Source organism: Parasteatoda tepidariorum, chromosome 8, assembly GCF_043381705.1.
Source record: "Parasteatoda tepidariorum isolate YZ-2023 chromosome 8, CAS_Ptep_4.0, whole genome shotgun sequence".
Taxonomy (NCBI): Eukaryota; Metazoa; Arthropoda; class Arachnida; order Araneae; family Theridiidae; genus Parasteatoda; species Parasteatoda tepidariorum.
The window spans coordinates 15,155,465-15,175,244 of record NC_092211.1 but is presented as its reverse complement, the minus strand read 5'-3'; the positions used below and the strand labels follow the sequence as shown (position 1 = coordinate 15,175,244).

At 23.1% G+C, this 19,780-nt stretch overlaps 1 protein-coding gene across 2 annotated transcripts in view; it reads left to right on the top strand.

Moving 5' to 3' along the window:
- LOC107450671 (homeotic protein ultrabithorax-like) overlaps nt 1-19,780 on the top strand; it is a 47,111-nt gene that overhangs the window by 8,293 nt on the left and 19,038 nt on the right.

The following is a 19,780-nucleotide window of genomic DNA, read 5'->3' as shown; positions in this document are numbered from 1 at the left end:
GTCTCAAAGGTGTTATTAAACATTCTCTTCGTAGTTTTTCCTGAAAGTGTTAAGTGATGAGGTCTGGGGTTACTTTGAATGGGCTATGGGCCTCTTCGCTGTTGTACAATCAGCAATTTAATTCACTTTGGGAGTATATGGGGAATTTTATAACGCGTACTATGCATTGATGCATACGTATCATTTTTTTTAATTAAATACTCAAAAATTAATAATAGAAAAATTAGCACACTAATTTTTCATTGTACTTAATTGGGTATAAAATAATGAAATTAAGAAACAAAATATTTCACTGAGAATTTATGGTGAAAAGAATTGAAAAAAATAATGAGTTTTAATTTTAATTAGAACACGAGTTAAGACACAAAAGAGAAAAAAATTTAACTATTTAATATAATTAATTATTATTTTTTTTAAAAAAAAACAAAAAGCTAATACAGTTAATAATGCTGTAATGCTAAGGAGAAAATATAAATACTTTTACTCAAAACAAAATAAATGTTGTTACATTTAAATCATAACATTTAGTTTTATAAAGAAATATCAGTTATCTATTTTTTTAAAATAAATTATTAAATTTGCGAAAATTTTTGTATTTTTATTAAATAATACAACAGTACAAAAAAGTGGGGTGTTTTCAGAAGTGTTTCACAAATGTATCTCGAACTCCCTTAGATAAATATTTTGGATTCATTCTTATTCATTTCGAATGCTTTCCGCACACATTTCAAGAACATTTCGTTTTTCCGAAAGATCAAAGTACGTGATTTCCATCACATAATCGACAGAGGGTAGGGAACTGTTGATTTTCATTTTTCTATCTGATTCTTCCCACTACGGAAATACATATATATAAATCATCACTTCCTAACACCTGTTTACGTTTACATATCTCTACTTCAAGCTAACTGAACAAAAATAAACACGTCCTAAACGAAAGAAATTATCTATGAGCAGTGGCGGCATTTTTTATCCGGCCCTATTGCTTTTTAATGCTCCGCTGCCCCGTGAGTCGGGATCTTTATCATTTCTTAATGCATCTGACGAAAACTTTTATGATTCTTACACAATCTTAAATATCTAGTCAACGCCTACTAATGTTTCCTTTTTTCAAGAGAGCTTTTGATCCGGCAATATTTATAAATTCTTTTTATGAGTTATTTTATGATTTTGATTGCTCTTAATACGCTGATCGAGATGCCGTGTTTTGTAATGCTTGCGATATGGGTTCGGTCGGTTGTTTGTCTTAATATATCACAAATGGATTGATTAAAGTTGAGTGATGAGTATATATTTTATCCTATTTAATCAGTAACTGGAATTTAAACTTTTGGATCAATCATCAGAGTATTTCATCTTTCTCATTAGGAATAGTGTTTTTTTATTAATTATCTATGTAGAATAATTCAAAAAATTTGTTTTTCTTAAAAAATTACCAAAAAAGTATTACTATTAAATGCGTTAAGAAATTAATTTTTTATTAATTATTAACAATATTTTATTCTCAAAGTTAACTTTAATGCAATTACCAAATAATTAATGCTATTATCAAATAATTCATCTAATTTAATTAATATGTATTTTTTCAATGCCTACTGCTATTTCCTTATTAAAGATGGTTTTTGATCTGATAATATTTATAAATATTTTTACGAATTATTTTTTTGATTCTGATTGTGCTTAATATACTGATTTGAATACCTTGTTTTGTAATGATATCGGTCAGCTCGTCGTCTAAATTTTATCACTAATAGATAGATCACAAATAAATGGATTGATTAGTATAATGGATATTATATTTTATTCATTTTAATCAGTAACTGGAATTAAAACTTTTGCATCTATCATCAGAGAGTTTCATATTTTGCATTATGAACAGCGTTTTTTAACCATAATTCGATATATTCAACTATGAAATTATCAAAAAATATTAATTTTAATTAAATGTTTTAAACAAAAATTTTGCGTTAAAAAGCAATTTTTATTAATCTATCTCAATTCAAATTTAAAGTTTTTAATTATGAAATCATTTTTTCATTTTTATTTGTATATACTTTGTCAACGAACACTACTGTTTCCTTCTTCAAGCTAGCGTTAGATCTATTACTATTAACTAATTCATATGAGTTAATTTATGACTCTGATTCTGACACTGATAGGGATGATAGCATTTTGTTATATCTTTCAGTTGTTTGTCTTAATATATCACGAATAGATAAAGGTTAAATTATGTGAAATTATTCATTCAATTTAAGCAGTAGCTTAAAATTTAGCTTATATATCAATAACCAGACTGTTTTATTTCTTGCATTATGAATGTTTTTCTAATGTAGTTTGTGAAAATTAATATTATTAATTTTTTAAATTATCAATAAAATTATATTTTCCGCAGTTTCTTAATTAAATTCAGTTATTACTGAAATTATTTTTAAATGCATGTGCTGAATTAATTGAGTGTTTTTTATTGGTTATCATCATAGCTTAATTCTGTCGTTAATTCTAACATTAACAATAAAAATTTATAAACAATATTTATCCTAAACAATAATATAATTATCCTATAAGAATAACACAGAATTTAGTAAATTAAATTATGTCGAAGAGCAGTTATATTTAGATTGAAACTGGTCTTCAAGATATGTTTATTAGTTGTTTACGATTTTATAAATTATCAAAGTAGCTTTTTTCAAAACGCTAGCTTTTAGTTATAAAACAAAGTTAAAGTTAAGTTTAGTTTAAATATGTTTAATCATAATTAAAATAATGCAGAGCTTATTTTTTAATTAAATGCGTTGAAATTAAATTGGGAGTTAAAAAAAATATAATTTTTACTAATTTAATGTAGTATAATTTGGAAAATTACGTATTTTAGTTATAGAATTATGAATCAAATTAAATTTTTTCTAAGAATTTAATTAAATGTTTCATAAAATTTTAATATATTATATAATAATAATTTTTAAAATTATATATTATGAAATTCCTTACGATGATATACTTTTGCATGCTACGTGTCGATAGTTATAATTATTTCAAGTATCTTAAATCAGTAAAAAAAATTCGAAATTTATTCAATATATATTATTTATTTTGTCTGTGAAGTAATAATAAATATATATAATTGTTCTGAGTATTTTATCTTATTATCTTTCTGTATTCAATTTATACACTTTTTTGACCAACGCTTGTGTTTTATTAAAAAAGTTTACATTGAAATTAGGCACAATATTAAAAATATTACATAATTTAATTACAAAACGATTGCAATTTAATAGATTTTCCGCATTGTTTTTTTTTTAAATTGTTGTTTGCACTTTAAATCAAAAATTTCTTAAATTCAAAATTAAACTTTAAGAAGAGGATTTAATTTTTATTAACAAAATTATAGCTTTTTCAAGTCAGAATTAAACATTTTATAAACCAAATTAATTATTGTCTTATTATATTTATAATACATGTTGTGAAAAACTTTTTATTGAAAAAAAATTAAGTTTAAGTCGAAAACAGCTTTATTTGAATTTTTAAAGTATTAATTTGACTTTGATTTCAGAAAGTTTAATTTCTACATCAAAATATATTTCTAATATATTAATTTAGAATTAATTTATTATTGCAAACTGAGGTATTATTGCATCATTATAATATTTATAGAAATTATTAATTAATTAAATATTCATGCAGTTTATTACTTAAAAAAATAATTTGTGTTCATTTAAGGGTTTTAAAAATTATTGTAACTTTAAGGATTCAGTTTATAATTCCAAATTCCCTAAAATTGTATTTTGATTATTATTACACTCATCATAAATAAAATTGATTCATCATTTCATGAGTTAAACCTTATTTCTATTTCAGTGTTTATGTGTTCCATTTATTGCAACGTATGTAGAGTTGGGTATTACAAAAACCTGTGATATTCTTTAATTTTGATTTATTATCATAATTTTGATCATATTTTAGCGTTTTGCTTTGTATACGAGTGCAATTCCATCCTCCGAATCAGTCAGAGTTGCTTGAATTTATATTTCGAAATTTATGTTATACTAAATCATTTGCTGTTTTTATAACTCAAAAAATAAAGTTAATTTAATGTTTTAGACTGCATAAATTTTTCCAACATCTTTTTCGTAAATAATGATATATACGAGGAATATATTCCCGACACATTGATAAGCTCGCCGCATCTTTGATTTAATAATACATTTGATTTTTATTGCTATTTGCTTATAATGACTATAAAAAAAAATTATATGATATAAAAAACTATGAGAAAAACTACGAAATTATGAAGAAAAAAAGAACTAAGAAAGTCTTTTCAGCTCTAACAGCAAATGAACACATAGCCAATCGCATTAAAAATTTATATTTGAAATTGCTTTGGCGTTTTTATAAAGGAAAATACAGTAAAAGCTTTATAATATGCAAATAATAGTATCTTTACAAAAAGAAAAATAATTATATCTTTCATATAAGTGTCCGCCATAAAAAGATTTATTAAAGCTGAAATAATAAAATTATTTTTTAAATTAATATATGAATTAAATGGCCCAAATAAAAATGGAAATCATGATGTTTGGTTTATAAAATGTCAATAACTCATAATAATTCATACCTCGCAAGTGAAGTATATGATAACATAAGTGGTTTGTTTTTAATTTTGACCATAAAAACCATTTTTATATTTTTTTAAAATTTCTATTATGTTTTTAAAGGTATATTTATTACATTCATTAACTGTCACTATTGTAAACACCAATAATAATTTTTGTTAATAAAATGCTAACAAAACATTTATTTTTTCATAACCGAAAATATTTCTTTATGAAGTTTTTTACTCAAGCTCTATTTATATATAAAAAAAACTTTTGTGTTTTCATTCATGTTTATTCAGTTAATTTTAGTACTTATAATATTTATTTATAAACAAATGCGATTTTGCTCATAAGCGAAAAATATGTCTTCATAACGTTTTGTTCATAAAAGGACAATATAAGTATTATTCATGCATGAATATAAACGCAAATCATTACTTTACTTTTCACGCGAGAATAAATAAATACATGAACAATATAAATAAAAAAAATCGTTATTTTCCCTAAATGAAAATATATATATTTAACGTTTAATCTATAAAAGATCAATCAAATCTTTATTTTATTCCAAACAAAAACAAAAATATCCTCTCAAAAGTTTGGCGATAATATTTGTATTTAACAATAAGCAAAAAAAAGATTTATTTTTCTCTATAGGGGTTTGCATATAAAGTTTCTATAAAAGTCCTATTATTTTCATTATAAACAATAAAAAAATATCATATTAATATAAATGAGAATTCCTTTTTTCTCTTTAATTTTTCTGGAATTTAAAAAGATTTGTGTTGTGAAGTTTGCAGAGATATACAAGCTTTTGTTCTTTTCTCACATTTCCATTGGTTACTAGAGTCGGGATCCCACTGAGCTTTCTGACTAGGATTGGTCTCCTATCTTCATGGTGTGTTAAAAGAAGTACCGCCTCAATTGCATTACGTTTAACATTTAAAATGCATTTAAAGATTTTTAAGATGTTTTTACTTGAAAAATTCGAATAGTTATTAGCAATTAAAATGTAATTGAAATGGAAATTATTTTTTTAGTTTTATCTTATTGCAATTAAATTGCTATTCAATAAGAGCATGAACGAAATAACTATAGAAAAAGTGCATAAAGGAAGTAACTATTGGAATGGCTAAAGTTGACACTAATTAAGGGTTAATATAAAATTTTTCTTCGTTAATAAAAATTGAGGCACATTATCCATAAATAGTTATAACTTTGATCTTTAATGAACTGGAGAAAAAATTCAAAGTTAAATAAATTTTGTTAGCATGAGTTAAAAAAATTTGACAGATGTTTGTTATTTTACATAATTTCAATCAGATTAGCATTCATATTAAAAAATATCTTTTTATATAATAAATTTATTATAATAAATAAGTATTATTATTATAAATTAGAATATTTCTTTATTTTTAACTGTTACTGCTAAATTCAAAATTAATATTAAAAAAATTTATAATTGTTTTGATAAGCATTCAAAGTCAAGTTTGCGGCCTTTTTACTTCATTTTAGCTTAAGTAATCTACAACTATATATATATAATAATCAGTATAATGTTAGTCCCAACTATATTCATAGCAAATACTATAACATATTGTAAACAATTATGTAAATACCGCTTTCAAATTCATAATAATGCATTCATATTTACAGTGGCATTCATAGAAAATAAAAATAATTTAGTTAAAATTTAGTTAGAATTTAAAGAATATAGAATTTAATTTAAAGAATATAAAATTAAATTTAAAGAATACAGAATTTAATTTAAAGAATAGAATTTAATTTAAAGAATATAGAATTTTTTTAGAAGAAATTAAACTTGCATTTAGTAAAGTATGCTAGATCATATCATATGAGACAGAAACATTTAGTCAATTGCCTTTTCCTGAAATTAGTCACATTAAAAATTTAATGCTAGAGACACAAAAAAATACTTATTTAGAAAAACAATAATTAAAGAAATACTCAATGGCTTTCTACAGTGTGAATAATTTCTGCTGAGGCGTTAGGATCATCGTTGATAATTTAAGGAATTAATTTTTTTGAAAATTTTCTTTTATAAAATTTATAAAGTAATGCAGCTTCACAATTAAAAAGGAATGTACATATTACATGTGTTTGTGTATGCTTTTTTTATTAAACATTACTTAATATTTTTGTGTTGTTCTATGAAGATAAAAATAAAACTTACAATTGAGAAAGTTCTAATGATTTATGTCTAGAATATATCGGCAAGAAACACTTATTAAAAATTAACACTAATTAATTGTCTAACAATTTAAGAACGATGATTTTTTAGGGCATCTTCAAAATTAAAATACTACAGAATTTAATTCCTTTTAAAAATGAAAAAAAAAAAGATCAGGTTTTGGCTGTTAAAAAGAAGGGAAAAAAGCCAGATTGCAAGCTTTTCTAATCAATTTTTACTTGGCCTAAATTATCATAATTTTAAAAAATCATATCAAATATTTTAGTAATATTTATACTTTTGTAACGAAATAAGAATGTAGCATATTAAAGATATTATTAATAATGCGATTGAAAAGAGCCTAAATTAAATTATTTTAAAAAAGAATTGATTAAAATTTGTAGTTATACAACAAAAAATGATGCATTTAAAAATGGATAAATATAGTTTTTTAATATTGTTCTTGATACAAAATTTGTTACTAATCTTTCAAAACACTGATGACGTAATTTTAAAATTTGATAGACACATATTTTGAAAAAAATTACATGGTATCGCTCATACGAATAAGATAAATTAAAATTATTGATAGTATTTATATATTTTAGCAAAATAAATAAATAAAGCCTATCCATAAGGAAATGCTTCAAAAAAATGTTAAAGCTAGTCTGTTTATCTTTATGCTTCGAAAATGTTTATGACATTTCCTAAACAATTACTGTTTTATCTTTAAAAGTTATATGTAATCTAATAATGCACCGAAGTGATATTGTTTCCTAATCATAAATTTACAATTGTAACATTATTTGATGAATGAATTGTTTTCAAATTGGAAATAGATTAAATTTAATAAATTCATTAAGCTTCATAAATAAATAGATTTAAAGAATGAGTTATCTGTATTTTTAAGTGTTAACGTAGAATATTTAACATAAATTGTATTATCCTGTTTTTAAAAAATTATAACTTACTAAAAAAAGTATTTTGGTGAAGTAAGTAAATCTGAGTATGAAAATCAATCATAATCGATAAATTAATTCTGATTTATTTTTATTGAAATTACTTTAAATTTATAGATACAATTTAATAAATTATTTCTCTCTAAAATTTTATAATACAACTATCCAATGACAGGCGCTACAAATTGAATTTAGAGTTTCAGCTTCATGTGAAATCAGTTAAATGTTTAGTTACTTAATTTGATATTATATCTAATCTGATTCAAGTCACTATGTTAGAAATAAAATTTTTATATTTATTATTCATTCAATTTGTTAGGTTGTTTAAGTAATAATTTAAGCAGAGTTAAAAATTTAAAATTTAGTTACATGTTAATTATTTATTTTGAATAATTTTGAATCCAATTCCAATTATTGGTGACTGACTGATCCTGCCTTTTTTAAGCAATAGTGGTTAGTATAATTGTTTAAATTTATTTAAGGTGTTAGGATTGGAGGAAGAGTTGAAGAATTAGAATATTTAAATACAGTTGTGCTGCACAAGTGACTTAGTTGTTTTTTTGCTATACAAGATAATTTTAAAAGGTGACTTGGCTGGTTGCAGAAGGCAGCTAGTAATATTATAATATTAATATCATTATTGCAATTACTTTACAGTTACTAGCAAAAAAAAATTAAACCCAATTTAATAAATAATTTTTATCTGAATTTAAAAATTCAGCTGAAATTGTTAACCTTATTGCATTAGAACAATTGCGCTGGAAAGTTCTACTATATATAAAGTAATATAGTAATTGTTTAATTAAAATGAGGATTTAGGTGGGAAATAACTTTTAAATCATAATATATGAGTATATTACTGAATTATAATAGTTTTTACAAAATGTCCAGTCTCAAACGTTTAATTTTGTAAATAATAGTTGTAATAATACAAATAATTTAGTATTGAATAATTACTGAATTGAATAAAAAAATATTTTTTTGACTATCAGAATAGCGTTATTTTTTAACAGTGTAAAATATTTAGACGAATCAAATATATGTGTGTTGAGTAAAGTATTATTAGATGTGAGTAGTAAAGGTTGCAAAAATTTTAATTCGTAAAATTTACAAATGCATAATTTTTAGAAGCAAAAAACTTTTTCCGATTAAATTTTTTTTTCTACAGAAATTTATTTGTAAATAAAAAGATTTATTATTTTGAAAGAAAATTTACTAAACTCCTGTTTCTTACGCATGCCCTGTTTACATTTTTAATTTGCGATATAACGACTACTTAAAATATTTTTAAAAGAACACTAAATTTCCCTCTTTATCGTATAAAACATTGCAAGCAGTTTTTAGTCAATTTCCTAGAGATAATTTCAAATTTTAATAGGGTATTATAAACTTTGAATTTTTGATCGGAATTTTTTTTAAAAATAAAATATGCAATATAAATTGAAATATAAATTGTTTAACAGTAAATGTCAGCATTATTTAAAGATGAATGTTTAATGAATGAAAAATAATGTTGGACCAAACTTCAAGATGATATCACGGCATTAATTAATGTATTGCTATTTAGCTAGCTGGTTGTTATCTTTTGTTATGATAATATTAACTTTTAAAAAACTATTTAATTATTTTTTTAAATATATTATTATACGACTTTTAGCTTCATTGCTCACAAAGATTTTCACTATTGTTTGTTTATTCAAGTTAATTTATAATTGCATTAAAAGACTACAAACTATTAAAAGACTACATTACTTGTGTCTCAAAGAATGCGATCCAGTGTATAGTTTTGTCAGCAATATTAAATTTAAGTACTATTTTTTTTTTAATATTAATCTTCATCTACGAAATAAAAATAACAGTCTTATTTAAATTTCTCTTTTTTTTGTATTTTAACTATTTTTTATGTAAGTTCAAAAAATTGTTTCATCAATTTAACAACAAGGAAAAGGGGGGAATAAAGAAATATAATGTAAAATCAACAATATATTTTCACTTTAATTCTTACGTAAGTAATCTTCATTTCTATATAATTTAGCTTTTAGGCTGGATAGTTTTGTCAATTGCTTTAGAACAATTATTGATTAAGTTTTTTACTTATGGTACATAGCAATACATTCGTAATAATAATTTGTTTATCCTTATATATACAATTAATTACTTATTGCTGGCAAATAATTTTAAATATCCTTCAAAAAACTGAATTACGAAATTTTAAATTATCAGCTAAATTGTATACTGTCATCATTAATTTTAATCTTTTATTACTCATCATCTTATTTATCAATGACAGTAAAGTACCAATTTTATATTTGTTAAAACTTCAGTAGTAGTTTTTTTTATTTTTCAAAATCAAAATGTCAAGTTTCTTGCTTTATTTACTATTGGATTGGTATTCAGAGTTAGTGAAATAAATAGAAGAATATTTTTTTCATAGAAATTTATATAACTATTATTGTAAAAGTTTTTTTTTGACATTTTGCAATTTGCTTCAAATAAGAAATTTTCTGACGGAATTTCGTTTGATATTAAATAAAAAAAAATTTCAGAAAATACAACTTTAAATTTAATGAGTAAAAATATCAAAGTATTAATATTACTATATAACATATACTATAGTAAAAATGCTTATTTTCTATTTTTATTATTATGCGTAAGTTATGCGTATGTTTAAAGTAATATTTTATAGTAAAAAATGAGCTAATAATGATAATAAAAATTGAATGTTATAATAACATTTTTAAATTAAAATTGTTTAAGAATTTTAAAATTCCATGACAAATGAGTCACTATAAAAATACTTATTTCATACAGTTTCAAGTTTCAAAAAGCACTGATCAACTAAAATAATTTTTATTAGTTTCATAAAGGAAGTGTTAGGTGCATAAATAACACTATAGATAACTTGAAGATTTTTCTAAATTAATCGTTTTATTTGAAATAGATACTTTTAAGCAAGTTAAGTCTATATTGTGAATATAAATATAAACAATAATATTTTTATCCAATAAAAACCAATTTGAGACAATCAAATATGAATGTACTATGTTCAAATAAGTGGTGAATTCATATATCTTTTTTATAGATCTATATCAGAGTCGTACTTGAAGTTGTACAAAATCTAATTAATAAATATAACAAAATTAAATACGTTTTAAAAAGGCTTCTTATTGATTTTTATGGATCAAAATTCATCAATGTATAATTTTTATGTGTTAAATTAATTGTGTTTTGGTTGAAGGTTTGTTTTGGATAATTTTTTTTTAATAATTCCCACAATATTTTAAAGTTTGATTAATCAATGTTCTTGTTTTGTTATTTTTTGAACTCTAATGTCTGTAAATTAAGTAAGGTAAAGGCAAATCAAAAATCATCTTTTATAAGATTTTTAACATTGTTCCTTGGTTAAAACAATTATATTTTAAAAATGTAATAAGTTATTTCCCAAATAATTTGATAATTAAATTGTTTTCAAAAAACAACATAAAAAACAATTACGTCATATAATTAATTTCTAACGAAAATTTTAATTATTGATGTATTTAAATTTTCTGTCTTGTAAATTTCCTTTTTTTTCAAATTGTAGTTCGTTTATAGTTGAAAAACTAAATTTTGAACAATATTTCCTACATATATATTTTCCAAAATATTCGCTCATTCTTATAAAAAAAATAACAAATCAACAAATTAACTAATCAATATTCAAATTAATCTTACCTTTTTCTCACGAATTCCATTAATATATCCAAAGCATTCTGGAACTTTTCCCAACTCAAATTAAATATTTTTAAGCAATTTTTTAAAAAATAATTTTGTGGAATTTTAAAATCAATTAATTAAATTAAAAAAATGATCTTAAATCCATATTTAAGCATACTTATAAGCAACCAAATGGTCTTTATATTTAATACATTTGGAAATTCTGAGAGTGAGAATTTTCTAGCTACTGTTCAAGGGGGGTGGGGGTGAAAATGCTACCGAAAAAAGAAAGTCTATAATTATTATCTCCAACGACATTGCTTACAAGCTCTTGAAAAGGAATCCGCTGTGACATATGCTTCGTCCTATCAGGACAGGCTAACGTCACAGGAATTCCTTAAGGGGTGACCATGATTATAATCATTTTGAGAACATTTTTTAGGTGGTCAAGCCTATCCTGAGCAAGAATTTCTTGCACTAAAGTGCCGCTATCATTATGTATGTTTAGATGTAACCTTTCACTTTCAAAGTAGGCGGAGTTAAAAGAGTTTTTTTTTAAGAACTTAACTATAGATTTGCCTCTAGCATATAAAGGCTAAATTTTAGTGTCTTGAGTTATAAGTGTTTTGCATTGTTAAAGACCATAAAAATTTTCAAGTATTTTATTGAATGAGAAGATGGCTCACCCCTCCCAAGATTTTCCTTTTGATCTGTCCAGGCACCAAGTGTACCCTTTGTGGTTACAACCCGCAGGTGAGTTTAAGGAATGGCCTGCAGGTGTTTGTGAATGATTTTGTATTTAAAAGTTTATTTAAGTTCATAATTAACTACAAAATTACTAATTATTTCTAGTTTTACAACTGCTTGTGTTGAGATGTGGCGGTTCTAGAAATTTAAACTAAACTTTAAAAAATATTTGTTTTCAACAAGTAAATCATATTAATATAATAATTTAATTTAGTACATGATAAGGCTAATCAAATAATAAAACGTTTAGACAAAAATATGCAATTTATTTTTTATGACTTTATAATTATCCCATATTAAATTTTTAAAATCGGATGTATAGTATAGTGAGAATTTATGTTAAGATAATTATTAAGAGCTTCCTTTTTCTTTTATTTTCCCTTACATTTTTTGTTTTATAGTTTCACTTCAAAAACAAAATTAATTTATTGTTGTTTGTCTCTCTGAATACGTTGGAAATACGAATTTGTAATTAGTTTATATTGAACTCTATTCAACATATTTTGCTTTTCCAATTCTAGTTTTCTACGTCAATTAGATCTTTTACTAATTTTCTTCTTCGACTAATAGAAAATTAGTCAATTCATGAATCTCTTCTTCAATAAACCTGTAAAGAACAAAGGTGTAATTAATTTCAGTTCATTAAAATACGTAATTTAAAAAAAAACTGCACTATTTATCTTTTTGTAATATGGAAAATCTACTTGTATAAGTAACATTAATTTTAAATCTTTTATTCAATAAACAGAAACATATTAAAATAAATATAAGCACCTAAACATGATCTGGTCCAAAACTGTACTCTTAATAGTAACACAGAAAATATTATTTGCTCATATACCGAAGATCAAATTATGGTTTAGACAAGTGTTGTCTTCACCCTTTTCGAGAGACATAAGATAATCAAATAATTATAAAAAAATATTTAAATTAGATGCAATAAAAACAAGATACATTTTACATTTTCCTATATGTAGCCTTGATTAGCCCTTACATTGCTAAAAAAATTTAAATTTGAATGAAATATGAAAAAATTATGCAATTTTAATTCTGCATTAAAAAATAACTAATTCAATTAATAAAATTCTGTTATAATGAATTTTTATAATGAATATTTATATGAATGAGGGTATATTATTGTTTTAATGAATATTTATAGGAATTTTAAAACATTTTTATACTCATTAATAAAAATATCTATATGCTACGTATATATATTTATAATTAATAATGGTGGCTCAACTTTTTCCTTTCATTAAAATCATCAATTCGTTGACAATAAAGGGTCAGGTTGTTGAAGCTATATTCTTTTCTTCTGTCTTAAGAAATCTTTCTTGAAAAGGAATTGAGAACTAACCATTCCTAAAAATAAAAGTAATGTTAAGATATACGTTATAAAATGAAGAAAAAAAAGTTTTTCATGATAAACCCCTTCAGATTATAATTAGTTAATATTTAATATAATTATAATTAATTAAATTTTTAATCTAATTTATTAAATAACAATTTTTTGGCAGTCCTAAAAATTTTAGAGAAATTATTCCTGAAAATTATTTTTGAGTGATTTCTTGCCAAATGTATAGATATTCCCTTCATGTTAAGTTAAATACTATTTGTATGTTTGGTAGTATAAGGTTTCTGTCTTACCGAGTTCTCGTTGCAGACATATTTACAATTTTGTATCTATGATTACGCTGCAAACTGATAATTATAAGTTGAGCCCTCAGCTCCCAGTGTATTATTGTGGAGTTTATAATAAAAATGAATTGTAAACACGCTAAAACTAGCATAAAACGATTAAACAAAATGAACTAAACTAATGAAAATGATTTACACGAATCATATAATCTTGGTAATAATAAAACTTTTTAAAAGAAAACGTTTTCAAAAATTTGAAGATTTATTCTTAGGTTGAAGTTAACTTTCATTCTTTATAAGCGTTTTAGAATATATTTTGCCCATAACTTTCTCTTTTTTTAAGTAGGTACTAAAATACCATGCTATGAATATATTGCCTAAAATAATGTTACCTTTAATTAAGCAAAAAATTGCATTGATAATTATATGTTCTTGTAATTAGAAATATACATTTTTGAGTCCTTTATTATATGTTCATAATATTCATTTTAATTTATTATATTTATCTAGATTTAAGGATTTATTTGATTTGGCACTAAGACACAAATATATTTCAAAACACTTTGGAATAAATAGTACTTGTTCTTTTAAAATTTATACTTTGAAAAGAAACATATTTGAATGGATTTGTATGAAACTTTACCAATTTTTGAATCATTAGTTTGCTTGATCAAAAAAAAATAAATTATTGTGCAATTTTCAACAACATCTGATTTATAATTTTTCCTTTAAAAACTTAAATATAAGTAAAAAAAAGACTCTTTCATTACAAATATTATGAAAGAAAAAAATTATATTAAAGATAAGCTAAGAAATTATAAAATGATAAGCTAAAAATACTCGTTTTGCAAAGACTTAAAAATTTTAGTTGTTATCTATAGCATTATTTAAAAAAATGATATCAAAAACGCTCAACATTTGGGTGAATTTAAATTTTATACATATATTTGTATATATAAATAGAACCAAATCAGATTGCGTTTGTTTAGTGATAAAACATTTTTTCTATTAACATTACTTAAACTTAAATATTAGTAAGGATTGATTTTTTTTTAAAAGAAATAGAACTATTAGTTTAAATACATATATTTTAAAAGTCTCTCTTTGCTCATATGAAAAGTTTTTTTATTCCTTTTTAATTAAAAAAAATGTTTCTTTCTCAATTTTTTGATTAAAAAAATAGCTTAATGCTTGAAAATTGAGATTGTAATTAAGAATTTTTTCGCTTTATAAAGCAAATTTCTGTAAAGTTTATAAAACAGATGCAATTGATTTTCTAAAATTGTCTAGAGATGTTAAATAAGATTTGAAGAAAATTTTTCAGTTATAAAATAAATAACTTGTTTTAACTTTAATAAAATTTTATTACAATTTAGGCATTGGAATAGAAGCGAACTTAGTAAGCAATATTAAACTCATATTAATTGAATGAGATAAAATATTTATTTATCTAAGACAATTAGTAAAGAAACCTTCGAGTTATTAAAGCACTTTTAGTTTCTACAAATGAGGGCCAATTTTATTGATAGTTCATAATTCAAAATGTTTCATCGTAAAATTCATTTGAGACAACGTTATCCGAAAATGGCAAAAATAATTTTAATAAAGTGCTATCTCATTGTTTAATGCTACTCATTATTGTCAGTGATTTGCATAAATTCAATCTGTTTTCTGCACCATAATATGCTATTTTTTTTCCTTAATACATTTTTACTCAAATTTTTACTTATTTTGCTTTATATCCTTTTTAAAACAAATAATTAAAATGATTAAGAAATTTTTAAACAGATAGTTATTCAAATTTTTTTAATACAAAATTTCTTGTTTTGACCATTTGATACGAAAACATTTACCCATTTGAACCGTCGCTGATAACCCATTGAAATTTTCAAGGAAATGATTTTAGTAAGCAAGAAAAGAAAAAAAAACTAAATAGTGAAATAGGGTGCATCAATTATCTCTTATTTCTACGTATGCAAAAGTAAAATATTTGTTAGTTTGAACATCACCTGTGTTTCAAGTTTTATTAAGTAATACATTTAAATTATTTTTACGTGAATCGAGTATTTTATATGAGAGTATATACATTTAATTTTAGTTATTGAATTTTCAGTTTTTAAATCCCACTCATTCAATAGATGCATATTAAATAGATATAAATTTCTAGCTGACCAATACCGCACTTACAATTTTTATCTAGATAGAGTAATAAATATGGGAGAGTTTTTAGTTGTTACATTTTTAACAAGATCCCATACGATATAAATTTCTAACTAAATGATATTTTATTTGCTATTTTCATGTACATGGAATTAGTATGTAAGTCTTTTTAGTTTTTGATTATTTAATTTTAATGTTTAATAGATATAAATATGTTGCAAAATAATGCTTTGCATATCAAACAATATTTCTTAGTTTTGCGAATTATTAAAAATATGTAGTAGTAAAAATTAAAAGCACGAACTTTAAATTTTACGATTTTAATGTTGCTTGATTTCAACAATAAATAGAAATTTCTAAAAAAATTATATTATATGTATTTAATTTGCTATTTCACAATAGTAAAATGAATGAGATGAAAAAAATTCGTTAAAAAAGTGCATCAAATTATTTAAAAATGTTTTCATAACCATATAGATAATTTAGTGAAGTAGTAAAATAGAGACACCAGGAAAAAACTTTTTTTCCAGGACTTAATTTTAAACATACAATGAGAAAATAATATAGTCAAAACTGTATATGGTAAAATTTACCGAATTTCTTGCTCTATTCTAACTTTCTTGTTCACTAAAAAGCTAGGTAATTATACCGAAAAGCTTCAGTACTAATTTTGGTAAAATTATCAATTGAATGTGGTAAAAATTTGATAAATGGGGTAAAATGCAGAAATTTTATCATTACATCTTAGTGCGTGGCATTAAAAACATTTATTCGGTGAAATTTACTTGTCAGTTTTGTATTTTTTATTAAATTTTCGCTAATAAAAACTATAATATTGAAAACCGGAATTTCCGGTAAAAGTTATTATATGAACGGAAAAATTACTAAATGAATGATTTAAATACCGTATATTTTGGTTTTCATTACCAGAATTATATTTTCTTTTGTCAGAAGTATAATTACCATATAATTCGATAATTCTACCAGAATTTTTCCATGCTACGCAGATTATTTAACAATTTATAAGAATAATAACCTAAAAATCAATTACGATTTTCATAGGTTTAAATAGGTCTTAATTTTATGGAAATTGCATGATGGATTTTGTGAAATATTTCTTTTAATATTAATTCTATGTATCCCATATGTTGTTTTGTAATTTAGATTTTTTTGAAATTCATAAAATTATCGATAATTTTCATAAAAATTTTTCTCACGTTATGTTTTATAGAAACTTACTGACCTGTTTTACTTTAATTTGAAATGTTCAACTCATGGCAACTAGTTTTAACTAATAAATAGAGATTACTTTCTCTATAATATTCGAGTGAAAAATGATTTTATATATTAATTGTGTATTATGCCTTCTTTTTTTCTGTAAAAAGTGTCTTTATTCAGCAATAAAATATTTTTCCATTTTACAACTTTTTTGAATTAACATTAAAACTGTCACAGTTCTCATCATCGAAAAATATTTAATTTTGGTAATTTAAGTTGAAAATTAAGCAATTTAATTTGAACTTAACGTAACAAAATATTAACTATATTTAGTCAAATAAATTTCGTTAAATTTGGAATGTAATAGTTATTTTTCACATCTAATTTTATTTTTTTGATATCATTTTTAAGTTTCAGTTGATTATTATTAATATGTACAAATAATAATAACGTATTTTATCTAATACCTTTTGTTCTAATATTGAACTTATATTTATTTTTAATTTGAAATAATCTAAAATTTTATTTTACTAACTGAGCCCACCGTCCTGTGTAGGAGTCAGGGAACTGCCCTTGCATCAGAAAGGTTCTGGGTTCTAATCCCGAGCAAGGCATGGATGTTCTTTCATTCCCTCTGCACTCTCTATCCTTACTGTGGAATCAACGTTGGCCCACCTAATATGGTGCCACAGAAAGAGTGGTCCCTTTAGATGTCTGTATGACGAAAGGCCTTTCCCCAGGGGGGACATTGGCAAAAACATTTACCAACTGATTATTGAACTGTTTTATAAATTTATAATTTATTAGAATTTATTCTTAATATTTTTAATATTGCTTAAAAACGATTATTTAATTTACTTAATTTTAACGAATTAGGAATTGCAATTATTTATTTACTTTAAAAACATATAATTCAGAGTATGGCGACAATTATTGTTCGACAATTAAATTTAAAATTCCTATTCGAACTTTTTTTACCAAAACTGATTTAACTTATCCTTACTTAACTTAAACTTAAATATTTAACTTTAAACTTAAATAAAGATTAAACTTTAAATTTTTTTTTCTTCTTAGCAACTAAGAATTTTTGAGACTGAATATTTTGATCATTCGATTTCCTTTTAATATATCATCTTATTCACTAAATCAATTCTTATAAACATCATTCCTGATTAGCGTAAGATTCGGAGGGAAATAAAACTATTGATATGTAATTTTATTCTAATATTAACTCAGTTTACTTGTAATTAACTATTTATTTTAAAATGAATGCAATAATTAATTTTAAAAATGTTCGAAACGAATTTAATTTTTTTAATTTATACATACATGGCGTTTCATTGGCTTATTGAATGTGTGATTTCCACACAGGTTAATATAGCTGGAAAGTCAAAGTGACAAATCTACTTAATGCTTCTCAAATTAAACTAAGCAAGGTAATCAGACCACTTATTAAATACGAGTCTAACTGAATAACTATTTATTTATAAACTTGTGAAATAAAAAATAAAAAACTTCCTATCAAAGCTAAAACAAAATAATTGAGTTAATCTGCGTAATCAACTTAATTAAGAAACACCTAGTTTCACGCCTGGGCTGTCCGACTTATGCATGTTACCATAAATGTTTCCCCGAAAGTACATCGATCATAATCTAACAAGTAATTTTCTACTCAGTCATCAAAAAATATAATGCATATATAAGAAAATCGCATTTTGTGGTTTTTTCTTCCTTTTTTCCCCTTGAATTTCGGAATATTAATATTTAAACTATTAGAAATAATCTATTTTGAGAAGTTAACTATATTACTTTCTTTTTTGCATGAGATATTTTAAAATAAATCATCGAACATTTAACTAATGTAGAATATGAACACTCTTCTTAAACTCATAAATAGGTAATTTTTAATTAATAATAAAATTCTTTTGATATCTTAATTTGCAGATCGATAAAATTTTTCTATTCTTCAACATAAACCGAGTTCCCTCTACCTTTAATCATTAGTAACCTCAGCCCATTTTCGAGGTTGTTCTAAAAATACATTGCAATAAAATAAAAATAAAAGAATATTTTTTCGACATGACAGCTTTCAAATATTCATTTCCTTTTAACTTACAGTTGATAATAACGTTTTATTTTTACTTAAGTTGAATTCAAAAGTAGTTTTACACAATATCAAGAAAAATGCGTTTAAATGTCACAAGTTTTAATCAAGGATATTTTGCTGGTCAGAGTTATTAACTACAATAAAAATGATAAGAAAGGCAGCAAATTCATTTCGATTAACCTAATGAACAATTTTGTGTACACATAAATATGTTATTACATAAATATGCTATAAATATGAAATGAAAAAAAAAATGGTTTTTCAATATGCGAAAAACGCTAAAAATTCTAATTTGTTATTTTTATGTCTAATTAAGTTAATTAAAAGTTTTCTTTTGTAGATGCAGATACAAATTTTTTAAATAGTTAATATTTTAAAATAGTAAACGTTTAAAATGTTTTGCGTCATTTTTCAAATTTTCTTAAATAAAAAATTGTCAAAACTTACAAAAAATAAGAAAAATATTGATTTG